The 17144-nt window shown below is 35.6% G+C and overlaps 2 protein-coding genes and 1 pseudogene across 4 annotated transcripts in view; 1 reads left to right on the top strand and 2 right to left on the bottom strand.

Moving 5' to 3' along the window:
• Window positions 1-17144, top strand: part of CCDC73 (coiled-coil domain containing 73) — a 256081-nt gene that overhangs the window by 73040 nt on the left and 165897 nt on the right. The window lies entirely within an intron of this gene.
• The window catches only part of QSER1 (glutamine and serine rich 1), an 84311-nt gene that overhangs the window by 59863 nt on the left and 7304 nt on the right, over window positions 1-17144 (bottom strand). The window lies entirely within an intron of this gene.
• LOC109450823 (developmental pluripotency-associated protein 2 pseudogene) lies at window positions 14-3772 on the bottom strand (annotated as a pseudogene).

Here is a 17144-nt window from a genome sequence, read left to right as displayed (position 1 = left end):
GGATAAAAAATAAGTGACTAAAAACGCACAGCCCAAACGATATATGATCAAAAAGTTTCTAAGAGAGCAATTATTAAAAGTAGCAGAAGTCTTTGACTCAATTCCTGACCTATAGACCCAACAGATGAAACACAGTCTGACAATACTGTCAGAATGGGGAAAATATATTGAAAATATATGAGAAAGAAAAATGATACATAGTATTTCCCTTCATTCAACTTTTACCTCCTAACAAGTCCTTTTACTGGTAGAGATTAAAACATGGTACAATGAGACGAGCAAAATCCTGGAAAACAGGACAGCTGAATTCATTGTCCATGCTCTACTGGCTTACAGTGTGATTTCTGCAAGTGACTCAATTACTGTTGGACTAATTTCCTCATCTGTATGAATGGAACTAGACAAAATAATCTCTAGGGTCCCTCTTATTCTAACATTCTATGGAATATCAGATAATTGAAATAAATTAATACTATTTCCCAAAAACTCACCTAGAAAATTTCAAGCCTGTACATTGAGTCATTCAGAACAAGATGTTTTCTTCCCTTGATTTTTATTTTGAATATATTAAACCCAGAGGGAAAAAAACGGAACTAATACAATGAATAACCCATATACTTGTCACTTAAGATTTAACAATTGTTGGGGGGCTGGTAGATGAGGGTAAAAGGGATGAAATATATGGTGATGGAAGAACTGACTCTGGGTGGTGAACACACAGTGTGATGTATAGATGATGTATTACAGAATTGTACACCTGAAACCTATGTAACTTTACTAACAGTTGTCAACCTAATAAACTTTCATTAAAAAAAAAAAGATTTAACAATTGTTAACATTTTGTTACATTTGTTTTATCTTCCTCTATACACACACATATATACGTTTTTATTTATTTTGTGTTTATAGCAGCTTTATTCGTAATTGCCAAAACTTGGAAGCAACCAAGATGGCCTTCAGTATGTGAATAGATAAACAAATTATGGTATATCCAGACAATGGAGTATTCACTGCTAAAAAGAAAAAGTGGGCTAAGGGATCAAATATATGGTGATGGAAAGAGAACTGACTCTAGGTGGTGAACACACAATGTGATATATAGATAATGTATTACAGAATTGTACATCTGAAACCTTTGTAACTTTTCTAACAATTGTAACCCCAATAAACTTTAAAACAAAAACAAAAAAAGTGGGCTATCAAGCCATGAATAGATATGAAGGAATCCTAAATTTATATTGCTCTGAAAGAAGTCAATCTGAAAAGGCAACTGTATGATTCCAACTGTATGACATTCTGGAAAAGGCAAAGCTATGGATACAGAAATGTGTCAGGAGTTGAACAGGTGGAGCACATAACCCCTGACACAATTTTCAGGGCAGTGAAGCTATTTTGTATGACACTATAATGGTGGATATGTCATTATACATTTCTCTAAACCCATAGAATGTAAAACATAAAGAGTGGACCCTAATGTAAACTATGGACTTTCGCTGGTAATGATGTGTCAATGTAGGTTCAATAAATGTACCCCTCTCGTGCAAGATGTTGGTAGTAGGGAAAATGGGGGCGTGCAGGGAACAGTATTTGGGAACTCTCGTTCCTGCTCAATTTTTTCTGAAAATCTAAAACTGCTTAAAAAATCTATTAATTAAAAGAAACCCAACTTATATTCTATATGTTATAGCTAAATACCTGAAGCAGCAGTGGCAGTCACTTTTTGGCAGACCTCAAGTACAGAATCCAGACATTCACATCTGTACTCAAGGCGTCAGGCAACACTGATGGCCAGGACAGAGCCCAGCAATCACTGGGATACAAGTCAATGCATCTGTAAGCTACCTATCCACCATTTATTCTTTATTAAGACATGGCCTATCCAAAAGGAATGATGTGGGCGTGTTCAAACCAGGTTGCTTCTACTTCTTCATTGTAGTTAATCTTTCCATCATCCTCTTACTCCTCTTAACACCGTTGGGACATAGCACATTACCTTCTAGATCTGGGAATGGGAAAGTGCAGGCCGGTAACAGGAAGAGAGAGATCATCTTCTTAGGAGGGTCAGGCACCCACGCCTGACCTGCATAGAACTGCAGGTGAACCCAACCGTCTCTGTCTGCCAAGAGAGGTCTGCCATGGACTACACTCCACCTGACACCAGAGGTTTGCAGCATAAAATTCTCAGCAGAAATAGGAATGGGACATGAATTCACAGCCTTAGGTTGAACGGCTCTTGCAGCAAGTCTTGCCCATGCTGCCAACATGGCTTCCTGAGCTGAAGTTACCACTTCAAAGCTATTGGTCATTTGCTGTCTCTCACTCATCTTACAACTTTTCTTACTCCTTGCTTTCTTGGTCACCATCTTGCATTTCTTTGAACTTGACTGCAGTGTGGCTTCCTGTAGTGTTTCAGGAATGTTTTGTTTTTCTTCAGAGTAAGCATGTTCCTTGAGCCTCAGATAAACATCTATTTTCTTGCCATCGGTACTCAAATTGTTGGCACCAGTTCCGCTAAGTGTCCCAATGCACTTTATTAATTGAAGACAAAATAGTTGGCAAGGGGAGGATTGGTTTTGGACAAGCTATGAATTGTTCACTCATTTGAGGAAGATAAACTTCATCATCTGTCCTAAGAATCTTCAGGTTGGCTTCTGAGATTGAAGAAATGCTTAGCTCCATCTGATGTTCTTCAATAGGGTCCTCACTAACCAAAACCAATGTGAGAATCACACTTTCTTCCTCTAATTCAACCTCAAAGAAATCCTTTTTGCTGCTATCAAAATTTGACTTTGCCATTCCCAGAAACACTCAGAGGACAGCAAAGCCAGCAGTTAAGAATACCTGCAGTTTACTCCTTTTAACCCAAGAGTTTCTCACCAGATTTCTCCTTTTATAAGCAAATGTCCTATACTTTTCTTTTTCACTAAACCACCTGAAAATAACTTGCAGACACCATGATACTGCATCCTTAAATATTTCAGTTGTTATGTCCTAGGAACATGACATTCTCCAAATCACCAAATATCATTCTTAGACCTAAACTTTAAGTCTATAACATCATGTAATACAGAGGTCATATTCCAACTTTCCCTGATTATCGCCAAAATATTTGGGATTTTTAAGCTTTCAATGTAAGGATCCAGTCAAATGTAAGAATTGCATCTGGTTACCTTTTTAAATTTAGAACAATGTCCTCACCCTGGCCTTAATCCCAGATCCCTTTTGTCTTGATTTCATGACATGGACTTCTTGAATTGTAGGCTATCCCAAATTCTGGATCTGTCCGATTGCTATTCATGAGAAGTATATAGGGATATTTTGTACTTCTTATTGCATCACGTGAGTGAGGACTCACATAACGTCAGTTTGTCTCATTATTGGTGATGGTAAACTTGAAGTGGTTAAAGTACTCTGTCAGATTTCTCCATGTAGTTATTTTTTTCTCCTTTGAAATTAGCATGCAATTTTGAGGTATTACTTTAATAAGACTGTAAATATCTTGCTCCCAACAGCCAATGGTTTTAGACATCATCCATTCATGATCTTTAATTCAATTATTGCACTGGAGATTGGAAATGGTAGGTTTCTAATTACATCATTATTTCAATATTTAAAAGTTAGCATTCTTCTGTAAAATAAAAATAGGCTTTTCTTTTTTTCCTTCTTTCTTGTGTATATAATATACTTACACATTTTAATATATTTTTCAGAAATGTATATACAAGGTGTGATTGAAAAATATGGTGAATGTTTAAATAAAAAAAAACCCACAATTGTTACAGTAGAAGACACATTGCCATTAACCCCCCTCAAAATACTCCCCCTCGCTTCGAACACACATCCCATCATTGTTGCCACTTTCTGAAGCAGTTCTTGGAAGTCCCCTTTTGTGAGTATCTTCATCCTCCATCATGACAATGCTCCATGTTAGACATCACTTCGGTATACAACAATTTTGGTCAAATAAAAACATTATGTTGTGTCCTCATCCACCTTATTCACCAGATCCGGCACTGTGCAACTTATGGTTCTTCCCCAAAGTCAAAACGACCATGAAAGGTAAACGTTTTGAATCGATTCAGGACATCGAGGCAGCCACGACAGAGCAACTAAAGACACGAAAAAGGATTTCCAGAACTGCTTCAGAAAGTGGCAAGAACGATGAGATGAATGTGTTCGAAGTGAGGGGGAGTATTTTGAAGGGGATTAATGGCAATGTGTCTTTTACTGTAATAATTTTTTTTATTTAAACATTTACCATATTTTTCAATCACACCTCGTATATTATACTTTTAAAACATGTATCACTGTAGACTTGATGCTCAATTTGCCTTTTCAGTCCTGTCTCCTTTTGACATGTCCTACTTGGTGCTCAAACACATCCTTACCTTCTAGCATATGATGTTTCGGGCTCACCTTATTATTTTCCCTGTACCACACCTGAAATGAACCATTTCTAGTAGGCCCTTTTAGTGGGCAATGGCATTCAGAAATCAAGATCTGGGTGCCATATGTGTTCAATGTCTACAGTGTCATTGCTTCTAGGCCCTTTTGGTGGACAAAGCTAGGAAAATATGTCTTTTTAAAAACATTAGTTCAATCTGAGAACTCTAATTCAAATCCAATATAGTATTCCTCATCTTCCCCCATTTCACATGTGTACGTATTCCATTTTCCTAAAGTTAGAATCCTAGTTCACAACTACATCAATATGTTTACTTGTTAGCTCTACTTGAAATACTATAATGCAACCTCTACCAAAAAGAAATCTAGGTAAAGGTCAGTATTTCTTCACAGTGCCTTTTGTCCCAACATTATATCCCACTAAGTATATATAGTTCAAAAGTAAGTAAATGAATTACTTTGTTATGCCTATTATTAATTAGATATAGGAATTAGATTTTGTTTGAAGATCCAATTTTAGCATTATTTTAAAATATTTAAAAAATTTTAAAATGTATTTAAGGTATAATTTACATATAATAAAATATACCCATTTTTAGTGTACAGTTCAATGTGTACACATTTTGATAAATGTATATAGGAGTATAATCACAATCCCAACCAATTTATGGAACATTTCCATCACAACAAAAGGTTTCTCACGCCCCTTTGCGGTCAGTATCTTTGTCATGTCATCCCTGGCCCCACACAGTCACTGATAAGCCTAAAGTCACTAAAATTTAGGCTTGCCTGTTCCAGAATTTCATATAAATGGAATCATACAGTCTGCATTCTTTTGTGTCTGGCTTTTTTCATTCAGCATACTATTTTGAGACACATCCAAGCTGTTGTATACCTGAGTAGTTTATTCCTTTTCATTGAATTGTGTCACTATATCATGTTTATCCTTTCACTTACTACTGATAGACATTTCGGTTGTTTCCAGTTATGAATAAATCTGCTATGAACATTTGCATACATGTCTTTTGTGGACCTATATTCTCATTTCTCTAAGTGAAATATTTGGAGTGGAACTACTGGGTCATAAGGTAGGTACATGTAGCACTTTACATTACCATTACAAATGAATCAACATTCCATTTTTGCTTGATCTTTTCAGTTGTCTTAATTTTAGCCATGCTAACTAGGTACAGTGGTATCTAATTGTGGTTTAAGTTGCATTTCCTTAATAACAAACGAGGAACATCTTTTTCTATGCATATAGGCTATTATTTTAGCTTTTCTTGTGAAGTCGGTTCAAATTTTTTGCCCTTAAAAAAAATAAAGTTAAAAAAAAAATGTGGGTTGTTAGCCTCTTATTGGGTTATCAGGTTTTTTCACATAAATATTCTGGATATTTTTTATCAGATATATGTATTGTGAATGTTTTCTTTCAGTCTGACAGCTTTTTCCATATTCTAGTGTATTTTTTAATTAAAATTTATTGGGGTGACAATGGTTAGTAAAATTACATAGGTTTCAAGTGTACAATTCTGTAATACATCATCTATATATCACATTGTGTGTTCACCACCCAGAGTCAGTTCTCCTTCCATCACCATATAATCTGGTGTCTTTAAATAAAAAAGTTTTAATCAATTAACTAAGTTTATTTTGGTAAGAGCACTTCACAGAAGATGTACCACTTCGAGTACACAGCACAGTACTAGCGACTAAGCATACGTGCACTTCAGCAGGCCTCTGGAACTTATTCAGCATGTGTAACTGAAGTTTTATTATCTGTCAAACGACACGCCATTTCTCCCTTCCCCCAGTCCCTGGCAACCAGTATTCTACTCTGAGTTTGACTAACAAGGTTTTAATCTTTGATTAACCTGAATTATCAGTATTTTTCCTTTTATAGTAAGTGCTTTTAGTATCCTGTCACTAACATAGTCACCTGTTTTCTTCTGTAAGTTTCAAAATTTAGCTTTTATGTTTAGATCTAGGAATCACTGAGATAATTTTTGTGTATGGTATGAGACAAGGGTCAAGGTTCATATTTTTACTTCTTTAAAAGTTAAGGTATAAATTGCATACAATAAAATTCACCCTTTCTAGTGTACAAGTCAGTGAGTTTGGACACTACAAAAACCAGGGGAGAGAACAGTTCCATCACTACAAGATTCCCCCCTGCCCCTCAGTAGTGACCCCTCCCACCACCTCTAGTCCCCAGGCAACCACTGATCTATTCTCTATCCTTATAGTTTTGCCTTTTCCAAAATGTCAAATAAATAGAATCATTTAATATGTAGCATTTTGTCTGGCTTCTTTTACTTACCGTGTTTTCCCAAAAATAAGACCTAGCCGGACAATCAACTATAACGCATCTTTTGGAGCAAAAATTAATATAAGACCTGGTATATATTAATTATATCATATTATATTATACCCAGTCTTATAGTAAAATAAGACTGGGTCTTATATTAATTTTTGCTCCAAAAGACGCATTAGAGCTGATTGTCCGGCTAGGCCTTATTTTCGGGGAAACACAGTAGCTTAATGCATTTGAGATTTATCCATGTTGTTCTTTATATCAGTAATTCATTACTTTTTATTGCAGAGCAGCATTCTATTATATGGGTGTACCAAAAGTTGGTGGTTGTTTCAAAATCCATGTATCAGCTGAAGAATTTTTGGGTTCTTTACTGTTCTTCGCAATTATAAATAAAGCTGCTATAAACATCTGCATAAGTTTTTGTGTGAATATAAATTTTCATTTCACTTGAGTGAATGCATAGGAGGGGTATGGTTGAATTACATAGTAAAATGCTTAACTTGAGAGAAACTGACTATTTTCCAAAATGGCTACAATTTTTACATTCCCATCAATAATGTAAGTCTAGTACTCTGCATGCTTGTTGGCACTACGTATTATCATTTTGTAAATTGTTTCTTTCCTTTCTTTTTAAAAATTTTAGCCATTCTAATTGGTGTGCAATGGCACCTCACTGAGCATCATTTGCTCATCTACCATGCAGACATCTTCTTTGGTAAAGTAGCTATTCAAATCTTTTGCCCATTTTTATTGGGTTGTTTTCTTATTATTGAGATTTAGGAGTTACCTATGTATTTTAGAATCAAATCTTGGTCAGATATATGTTTTGCAAATATTTTCTCCCAATCTGTGGCTTTTATTTTCATAACAATGTATTTAGAAGAGCAGAACAATTTTTTTATTTTATGAATTGTACATTTGGTGGTGTAGCTAAAAAATCTTTGCCTAATCCAATTATCAAAAAGATTTTCTCTTATGTTTTCTTCTGGAAGTTTTATAGTATTAATTTAGGTCTGTGATTCATTTGGAGTTAATCTTTTGTACATTGTGTGAGGTAAGACGTGGAATTCATTTTTTTACACTGACCTGATAAATGATTAAGGTTCTACAAATATTCCAATTTTGTTCTTTTCTCAAAACTGTTTTGGCTATGCCAGGGTATTCCCATATAAATTTTAGTGCCAGCTTGTCAATTTCTGTGAAAACATTGCATTGAATCTACATCAATTTGGGGAAAACTACCATCTTAAAAGTATTGAGTATTCTAATTCATGAGTATGTTTTATCTGTTTAGGTCTTTAACTTCTGTCACCAATCTCTTGTAGTGTTCAGTGTATAATTTTTGCAAGTACTTTTTAAAATTTATTCCCAAGTATCTCATTTTTGTTATTTTGTTCTAAAATTTTTTTTAATAACAGCTTTATTTATATATAATTTACATACCATAAAGGTCACCTTTTTAAAGTGTACAAATCAGTACTTTTTTGAATATTCAGAGTTGTGCAACCATCACCATAATCTAATTTTAGAACATTTTCATTGCCTGAAAAATAAATGTGCACCTGTTATCACAGCCTACCTGTCTGTCCCCTCGTACCTACCCCTAAAGAAAGGAGAGTCTGTGAGACTGATCCTTTCAGGGACTTCGCTTCACCTGTGTACTTACACCTTACGTCTCCCTGTTTGGGCCCGAGGGATGGCTGGTTAGTCAATGACGGGTAAGATTCCCCACTGGGGGGGGGGAACAACCTAAGCCAGGTGTAGCCACGTGGGGGTCATCAGGAGAACTCACAGGGTTGATAGAGGTGGGCATAGACTCCCACGTTTCCCCAGCTAAGGAGAGTTTCTGTCTCTGTGGCTATATTCCTTCCCACAACCTGCTTGGGAAGAGATTCAATGATGTGATAACATCAGTTCTCCATTTATTCATATCAGTAAGTTTCAGCATAAAGGTTTTGTCCTTTGGGGAGGTACATACATCCTGAGACTTACAGTTCTGCCGTTTGCAGGCAAGGGTGATTAGTTTAAATCAGTTTCCTAGTATAATGTATGAAATTCACAGACCATAGAGGAAACAATGATACTTCCTTGTGTGTACAGTAAGAGCCACAAGGTGGCCCAATTCAGGCCTCTCAGTCCTTCGAGGCTGTGAGACCCTTGGCCTCTATTGCATAAATCTCTTGACTTCAGTTTCTTTCCTAACCCTTCGCCGCCCCTTCTTGTTCTCTCACTGCCCGTGTTGCACTGGACATGACATGCATCCATAAGCATCACTCCCAATCAGTAATCTACTTTCTGTCTCTATGGATTTGCCACTCAGAACATTTTCTATCAATGGATTGATACTATAGGTGGCCTTTTGTGTCAGGCTTTTTCCACTTAGCATAATGTTTGCAAGGTTCATCCATGTGATAACATGAATATATCACAAGACTGTGTAAGCATCATCACAGGTATATATCCAAGGGAACTGAAAATACAAGTTCACACAAAAACTTACACAAGAATGTTCATAGCAGCACTATTCAGAATATCAAAAGGCAGAAACAATCCAAATGTCCAACAACTGATAAATGGATATTAAAATATGATAAAGCCATACAATGGAATATTCAGCCATAAAAAGAAATGAAATGCTGATACATGCTAAAACATGGATGAACCTGGAAAATATTATGCTAAGTGAAATAAGCCAAACACAAAAGGCCATATGATTACATTTCTATGAAATGTACTGAATAAGCAAATGGAGAAAGAAAGATTACTGTGGTTGCCAGGGGCTGGGGAGAGGGAAGAATAGAAAGAGACTGCTAATTATGTCTTTCCTTTTGAGGTGATGAAAAGTGTTCTAGAATTAGATAGTGGTCATGGTTAGTCTTGTGAATATTCTAAAAACTACTGAATTATACATTTCTAAATTGTCAATTAATATGATTTTTGAGTTATATCTCAATAAAAATTATGGTCACCCACACTTTGTTATTATGGGTAATTTTTCATGAAACCGCAACACCATCAAACAAGGTGATGATACATAGGCTTGCCGTCATCCATGTATCCAGTAGCCTATGGTTGGTCCATCTCCATGTACCATATATAATGATTTTTTTGTTAATCTGCATATAATATTTTTGTGGTTTTAAACTAAGTTTCAGAAGTTATTAACCCTCATAATAATCTTAGGGTCACTGGTTTGTTCAGGTTATTTAGTTTTTAAACAAAAGCCAGATTTTTTAAACAAAAAAATTTTATCCAGGGGAAAAAATTCCTCAAAACATGGTCTTTGTTTCTAATTCCCATGCTGGAACCAATATAAGATCTCCTTTGAATAAATGTACACTTTTGAAATATAGGACCACCATGGCATAGCCCTTCCTAGCCCCCAAGAACTGGATGGGTGGTAGGGAGAGAGACAGAGGATTTTTACTATCCCCCTATATACTCCAAACATTACAGGAGCTAAGGCCTAACGAAGAAGGAGCCAAGGGATAAGTCACCACTACATCAGTCTTCATCTTTCCAGCCTAGCAGGACACTTCAGTCTTCCATCCCCTCCCCATACACTCACAGTGGGGTATGGACTCAGTCTTGAAGGTAAGAAGGGTCAGAATTTTGCAAGAGAAAGTATCATCTTCCTTCAGGTGCTGTCACTTAAATTCCAAATTTAAAAATTGGCATTTTCCTCATAAATAAAACAAACCAAAAGAGATTAATTAATCAGTTACCACTTTTTGCTTAAGTCTGAACATTCTTTCCTAATTTTAACCTATTTTATTTAACAAAGAAAATTAAGTTTTAAGGTAGCTCAGAAAACTGACACAATAATTTCATCTAAAATGGCAGTTTTTGGGGGTGGCTGGTTAGCTCAGTTGGTTAGAAGGGCGGTGCTAATAACATCAAGGTTGCCAGTTCAATCCCTGCCTGGGCCACTGTGAGCTGCGCCCTCCTTAAATGAATAAATAAATGTTTAAAAAATAATAAAAATGGCAGTTTTTGCAATGAAGATGGTATATGATTATAAGAAAAAATGTTTTTGAACATATTAAGAGTAAGTTATCTTATGGTTTATATCCAAATATCAATAACATATACAATCTATTCCTTGGGTAGCATACTCTTATGTACATAATACTTAAAAAATAAAACATATTCTCAGTTTTAAAATCCAGTAGCAAAAGTTCCATGAAATATGTTAAATCCCAGGTAAACAAGCCAGTACTTGCATACAAGTCATAAGTTACTTAAGCAATGAATGAATGATTTTGCCTTCGGCAGTCATATCACTTTCTTCTCTATGTTAAAGAATTTGGCCACTGAAAAAAAATATATATTCTGGGGTCAAATATATGGTGATGGAAGAAGAACTGACTCTGGGTGGTGAACACATAATGTAATATATAGATGATGTATTATAGAATCGTACACTTGAAACCTATGTAGTTTTGTTTACCATTGTCACCCCAATAAATTATAAAAAATAAATACAGCAAAAAAAGAAAAAATATACTATATTCTAACATAATAAAAACAGAATTCTCTTTAAGCTTTGAAAATATTGTTTTATTCTAGATATACCAACTTTTCATAGCTGAGAAAGATAAGAAGCCTGGATTGGAAATTAGAAGGTTCAGATTTCAGTCCTGATTCTGCAAATAACACGTTTCAAAGCTTTCAGCAAAGGACAATCTTGTAGAGTCCTAGTTTTCCTATTTATTATGAAGTCTAATGTTCTTTGTATTTCTAATATTCTGAGTTAAGCTAAATATTTTTCCTTCATTTATCACACAGTATTCTTTAGTATAAAATCTGTCTTCAAAACAATACAGAGATAAACATTGAGTTCACTGAATTAACTGTTTGTGTAGAACTCTAGCATGTCTGTCCCACTTATACCTAAATGTCAAATATTTTATATTTTACTTTAGCTAATCATGGTCTGAGAACTAAAAACAAATACCTGAAGTGTAAGAATTATCAGCCCTTTTAAGGAACTATTTATAATTTGAAAAATTAAACCATGAAACAAATATGTAACACCTGTATAAAAGCACAGGCTTAGCAAATAGGCCACAGGATTCAAATCCAGTTCTGTACTTTACAAATTCTGCAACTTGCAGCTAACCACATAATTTTCCTATGTCTTAGTTTCCTCAACTGTAAAATATGGGTAATAACACCCACCTACAAAAGGTTGTTGTGAGAGTAAATGATATACAGCATTTAGCACAGTACTATGTTTGACAAAATATTCAGTCAATGCTATTATTATTACATCTACAGGTGAGGTCTGCATTTATACAACTGACATTTATTGACTGCCAAGTATGCTAAGCACTAGAAGATACAACAATAAAAAGCCCTAAGTAAATAAATAAACAAACACAACACAGTATGAGAAGGCTTACCTCTAGGAAATGATAGCTGAGTATTGAAAGGAAGGAGAAATTATCCAAGGAAAGGTAAAAAAAAAGTGTTTCAGGAAGAGACTCCCATATATAAAAACCTGAAAATGTGAGTAAGATGGCATATTAGTAGACCTGTACCGTGTTTCGCCAAAAATAAGACCTAGCCGGACCATGAGCTCTAATGCGTCTTTTGGAGCAAAAATTAATATAAGACCCAGTATTATATTATATTGTATTATATTATATTATATTATATTATTCCTGGTCTTATACAAGACCCAGTCTTATTTTAATACAGACTTATATTAAAATATAGACTTTAATATAGGCTTATATTAAAATAAGACCGGGTCTTATATTAATTTTTGCTCCAAAAGACGCACTAGAACTGATGGTCCAGCTAGGTCTTATTTTTGGGGAAACACAGTATGTAATTTTACATAGTTGTATTGGGGAGATGGGGATATGAGTCAGACAGGAGCCAGATTATGGAAAATTTATGCCAAAAAGAATATCTCACATTTTATCTTCAAGGGAATTAAGAGCCTCTGAAAAATTTTAATCAGAGTTAAATTATTTATTTTTATTTAAAAATGGTTTTTAAGCAGGGGTGCTCATGAGCATCATCTGGTGGGTTTTTTCAAACTATATACTACCAGTTCTCACTTCCAGAAATTATTTGTAATTCTGAGACAGAACTCTGTACGTCACTTTGAAAAAGCCCTTCTAGCCAATTCTGCTGTGTACCCATCGTAGAGAATCACTATCTTAGATAATCTGTTAAGCAGCATGGAAGAACAGAGCAGGCCTGGAGGCAGGAAGGCCAAGATCCTGTTGCAGAAATCCAGGTGAAAAATTGTAAGGACAGAACAGTGGCAATAGCCATGTGAGAACTCTTAAAAAATGAACTTGGCCAACAATGAGTTGTGGGGGAAGATGGAGGAATCATAATGATAGTGAACCACCCATAAGGCTGAACAAATGTGGAACAGTTCGATTTTGTATGCATTATGTTTGAGGTGAGGGGTTCATTAGAGATAGTGAGACAAATACTCAAAATAGCACTAAATAACATTCTCACTTAGAACTCAGGAAAGAAATTTGAGCTGGGAATCATTATCAGATGGATATTTCTGGAGTCATGAAAGTTGTGAAATTGCCCAAGAGTGTCTTACATGAGAAATGGGCTGAGGACAGAAGCTATGGGAATACCGCTTTTGGAGGACAAAGTGATCAGCAAGGCTCCACAAAAAGGGGATATTAAGCTCAACCTGTGCCAAACCAGAGGAAGTGAAGAGGAAAAAGTTATGCAAGGGCCTGAAGACGTTTGCTTTGTAGGGAAGCTGAAAGATCAACATGCTTTGAGTGTACTAAGGGAAGGGAAAGTGGAGGGAGATTCATTCACCTACAGAGACAAAGGCAGACATGAAGTCTTGTGGGCACAGTAAGGAGCTTGGATTTTATTCCAAGTGCCATGAAAAACAACCGAACGATTTTTAAGCATAGTAATGAATAAACACATTTTTAAAAGGTGATTCCATCTGCTATCTGCTACAAAATTTTCCTCAGTCCCCAAACTAAAATTGAAAGCAAAGGGAATCCTAAAATCAAATACACCTTTCAATGTCATAACTACCACCCTCCTCATATACACATTACCACCCCCAAATCTCCAAGTTTCACTCAAAATTGCTTTAAAAATAAATGTTCAGGGACGTAGAGTTTAATAAATCTGGCTACCAATAACTCTATAGCAATGTGTTAGTTTAAAAAAACAGTGAAAATAACAAAGTTGTTGATAAAAGACACTTCCCTTCCCTTAAACCTGACTTTGCAGAAAATCCTGGGAGAAGAGATAAATCTATGTGTTAAAAACGGTGAACTTTTCAGGATATTACAGTTATAATCAAAAATACAATCATGAGTGTTGACAAGGGTGTGGAGAAACTAGAACCCTCATAACGTTGCTGGTGCGAATGTAAAACAACAGTACAGCCACTTCAGAAAACAAGTTTGGCAGCTCCTCAAATGTTAAACACAGAATTACCACATGACCCAACTATTCCAGTCCTATGTATCTACCCAAGGAAAATGGATGTGTTCAAACAAATAGTTTTATAAAATGAACATATCTGTACAATGGAATGTTATTCTATTTATAAGTACTTGTATGTACTGATACATGCTACAACATACTCGTAGATGAATCTCAAAAGCATTATGCTTAGTCAAAGAAGCCAAACACAAGACATATTTTATGATTCCATTTATATGAAATGTCCAGAAAAGGCAAATCTATAGAGAAAGAAAATCGATTAATGGTTGCTGAGAGCTAGGGGTGAGAATGGGGAGTGACTATAAATGGGCATTAGATTTCTTTTTGGGATAATGAAAACGTTCGAATATTAGATTATAGTGATACTGTGACGTAAATATACTAAAAAAAAAAAAAAAAAATCACTGAATTGTATAGTTACCATTAATTTTATAATGTAAATTAAATCTCAATAAAGCTGTTCTTTTTTTCCCCAAAGTACTGGAGGAGTCAGATGGCCTGGACTCACTATCTCCAAGGGGACCCTGGGCAATTTATGCTTTATTGGGCATTAATTTGCTCATTTTTTTAAAGATTTCTTTTTTAAGATGAACTCTGTTTTTTATTTTTTATTGGGGAATATTGGGGAACAGTGTGTTTCTCCAAGGCCCATCAGCTCCAAGTCATCCTTCAATCTAGTTGTGGAGGGCACAGCTCAGCTCCAAGTCCAGTCGCCAGTTTTCAATCTTTAGTTGCAGGGGGCGCAGCCCACCATCCCATGCGGGAATTGAACCTGCAACCTTGTTGTTGAGCACTAGCGCTCTAACCAACTGAGCCATCCGGTCACCCCTCTGGAAGCTTAGTGGCAGCTCGTTGTCTTTAATCTAGTTGTGGAGGGTGCAGCTCACTGGCCCATGTGGGAATCGAACCGGCGACCCTGTTGTTCAGAGCTGGCGTCCTAACCAACTGAGCCATCCAGCCGCCCAATTTGCTTATTTTTAAGAATACCTACTACACAGGTTAACTCCTACACACTGCATCACCTAGGCTCTCGAAGGACCATTAGTGGTAGGTTCTACAGATCAGAAAGCAGAAGAGAGGAGTCTGACTATTACAAGAGAGTTCCTTGTCCATTCCCTCCTTGTAACACAACCATAGTTTGAGCCATGCTGCATCCCTGCACAACTACAGATCCTTCTGGGCTCCAATAACTATTGCTCCTTCACGGGACTAGAAGTGGCTTCACACTACCGTTACTCACTGTCTCAATATCCCTTTTTGGTCCCTTAATCCTGCCCCCAACTATCTTTCAGAGACATACTATTGTTGAAAGAGATATACACATGGCCTGAAATTTGCATTGAAATAATCCAAAGCAAATACAAAGTAGAGAGAGAAAGTAGGTGGGGATATATATATATGTGAAACAAGATTGACCATGTGTTGAAATTGTTGAAGCTGGCTAATAGATACACAGGGATTCATTATACCATTCTCTCTAAATGTGTTTGGTTTGATATTTTCCATAATAAAAATGTTATTATAGAAAATAGTATAGAAAATCAACTTCTAAGTGGGTAATTCATGTTCTGGATTTCTGGTTCACAACAAAAGTTAGCGCAGAAGAAGGAAATGATAATGAACATCAGAGATAAGGTATACATTTTGAAACACATTTGAAGAGGTTTCATAAAATATTATCCAAGTGTCATAATTTACAAGCTTACTCTTAAAATTTCTTAATAAACATGTCAGTTAAATGTGTTAACAGATATACTCACTCCAAAGTACAGTGTTTGAGGAAGATGCTAAAATGACCATAACAGGGTTCACAATAGATCAAAGTAAATTAGCTGGTATACTAGATTAGCTTTTAATAGCAAGTTTGGAACCGTCATCTCCTATGCCGTATTAAAATACAACGTGTAAGTCTTAGAAGCAATTCTGATCACTAGAAGCAATTCCAAACATTAGCATGTTGAAGATCAGATTGAGCTCAAACTTGCTTGTTAAAAAAAAAAGTAACACAAAGATATTAACCAATAGCAAAAGACCATCTCTAGTTTTATTTTTGTTTTGTTTTTGTATAGCCTCATTTCTACTTAAATACAATCCTTCCAAATAGTTACCCTTTTATTTTGCCATTATTCCACTAAACCATTTGTGGCTCTGGCCAAATCAAACTCTGACTTAAATAGTTTTATGTCTGTTCAAGTGAGTAGAGTACCAGCTGCTTTACCAGAGTAATATTCATCTTGCAGTTTGCTCAATAAGAGAAATGTTTTAAAATGTTAAGCCATCTAACTTAAGCAGATTCAAGCAAAAGTATTTTAGCTAATCCACATTTTTGTGTTTGCCATGCTTCACTGGGTCAGACAAATCTTCTCTCAAGTTATTTAAATAGGATCAGCGATCACACAGTACCAAAATGAGAATGATGGCATTAAGTCATATGAAAATTTCATTATTTTATGCTTAGCTACACCCCACAAAGGCCTACCAACACAGGACAAACTTACATGGCCAGGATCTCTAAAGAACCTTAAACTTATGGAGGCCAAAATTAAACTACAAAAAATTAGATAATGTATCAAACCAGAATATACTTCAGCTTTAAATATATTCTGTTAAATCAATATTTATTAAACACTTATTATATGACAGATATATGAGGGGAAAAGACCAAACAGCTCAAGTTGGACTGTCAAGAAACACCCAAATTAATGGACAGAGACCAATAATAACAGAGAAATATTTAATATCAAGGACTGGTAAGCAAATTTGAAGAAGCCAACTATGAAGAAACTTAAAGCCAGGCCTATTGGGCTACACAAAGATGGGGGTGGATGGATAGCATTCCATTGAGGGTACTAATGAGGGACCTCTCTAACAATATGACATTTTGAACTGAATGAAGTGAGGGAGAAAGCCATACAGATTATCAGAGGGAAGGGTGGTCCTGGCAGAGCAAACAGTCCAAATA

Source organism: Rhinolophus sinicus, chromosome 14 (assembly GCF_057876585.1).
Source record: "Rhinolophus sinicus isolate RSI-liver-muscle chromosome 14, RSI-T2T, whole genome shotgun sequence".
NCBI classification, from domain to species: Eukaryota; Metazoa; Chordata; class Mammalia; order Chiroptera; family Rhinolophidae; genus Rhinolophus; species Rhinolophus sinicus.
This window is presented reverse-complemented; position numbering and strand designations above follow the sequence as displayed.